Source organism: Talpa occidentalis, unplaced genomic scaffold (assembly GCF_014898055.3).
Source record: "Talpa occidentalis isolate TD23 unplaced genomic scaffold, MPIMG_talOcc4v2.1 talOcc4.12, whole genome shotgun sequence".
Taxonomy (NCBI): domain Eukaryota; kingdom Metazoa; phylum Chordata; class Mammalia; order Eulipotyphla; family Talpidae; genus Talpa; species Talpa occidentalis.
The window spans coordinates 52,001,460-52,003,145 of NW_023601212.1; the positions used below are offsets into that span (position 1 = coordinate 52,001,460).

At 43.4% G+C, this 1,686-nt stretch overlaps 1 pseudogene; it reads right to left on the reverse strand.

Moving 5' to 3' along the window:
- Positions 1–326: 326 nt before the first annotated feature.
- On the reverse strand, positions 327–790 carry LOC119240056 (60S acidic ribosomal protein P1-like; annotated as a pseudogene).
- Between the last annotated feature and the right edge of the window lie 896 nt (positions 791–1,686).

Sequence of the window (1,686 nt, forward strand, 5' to 3'; positions counted from 1 at the left end):
CATCCCTTGAGGTTCTGGCTTTAGGACTCCTTGTATTATTTTTTGGAGTGGGGGTTTAGTCATAATGAAATTCCAGAGTTTCTGTTTGTCTGGGAAGGTCCTTATTCTTTCTTCATAGAAGAAGGAGAGCTTTGCGGGATAGAGTATTCTAGGTTGGCATCTGTTTTCTTGGAGTCTGTTGACTATGTCCCTCCCCTCTCTCCTTGCCTGTAGTGTTTCTTCAGAGAAGTCTGATGTCAGTCTTATTGGTTTTCCTTTGAATGTTATGTTTCTTCCCTCTTGTCAGCTTCATTATTTTTTCCTTGTCTTGGATTCTTTTTTTTTTTTTAAGAGTTCAAATTTTTATTGAACGTGTTACAAAAGACCTTTAGTCAAAAAGACCAAAGCCCATGTCATCATCAGACTCCTCAGATTCTTCTTTCTTTGCCTCTACTTTCTTCTCCTCAGCTGGAGCAGCAGCAGTGGAAGGAGCAGGACCACCTGCAGGGCAGCCCCTGCAGCTGGGGCAGGCCCACCAGCCCCTACATTGCAGATGAGACTTCCAATGTTGACATTGGCCAGGGCCTTTGCAAACAAGCCAGGCCAGAAAGGTTCAACATTTACACCCGCTGCTTTAAATGAGTGCATTGATCTTATCCTCCATGACCGTCATCTCGTCGTGCAAGATGAGAGCCGAGTAGATGCAGGCGAGCTCCGAGACCGAAGCCATGGTGCGGGTGAGGGCTGGACAGACGCTGCCGGGCGCGGTGCTAGTCGCCGGATGAAGTGAGGGTCTCACCCCAACGCGGCCTTAGCTTCCTTGGAAGGACCCAGCACCTTAGCGACAGCTGAGGAAAAGCCCTTGTCTTGGATTCTTGGGAGCTTTACTATTATGTGTTTTGCTGTATTTTTCCTTTCGTCATGGAAGTTTGGTGTTCTTCTTGCTTCTTGTATATTAATTTTCAGCTCCTTCTTCACATTTGGGAAATTCTCTTCAATTATCTCTTTGAATATTTTCTCTGTTCCTACATCTCTCTCCTCTCCTTCTGGGATTCCTATAACTCTTATATTTCCTTTCCTCATGGAGTCAGATAGTTCCCTTAGTCTTTCCTTGGTCTTTTTCCTTCATACTTCTCTTTCATTTTCTGTTTTGGTTCTTTTTATTTCTCTGTCTTCAAGAGTACTTATTCGTTCTTCCATTTCATCTATTCTGCTTTCATTGCTTTTCCCAGAGTTCTTTAGCGCCTCCTTTAATTCTTTGAGCTCCTGCATTTCTTTTACTTCCCTCTTTAGGGACTCAATTTCATTCTTCTGAGTGTTGTTTTCCTTAATGACTTCCATCAGTTTTTTCATCATGGCAATTTTAAGTTCTTTTTCTGGAAGGCTCAGAAGATCTTCCAAGTCACCATAGTTGCAAGCTGCTGGGTGGTTTTTTTTTTGTGGTGTGTCTTTTTTCTGAGGCGTTGCCTCTTTGCTTGTAGTTTTTCTTTTCCCTGCTGCCTGTCGTCTAATTTGCCTTATGCGTTGGGACACTGTGCCACTGGTACTGGCTGGCATCTTTTTGGTGTGTTTTTTGGGAGTTTCAGAAACTGGCAATCCAAACGAGTCAAAAACTGTTATGCCAGAAGTCTAATGAGGCAGTGGTACTTTGAGTATGTTAATGGTCACTGTTGCAGAATCTCTCCTCCTTCTGTGTTTAGTTACAAA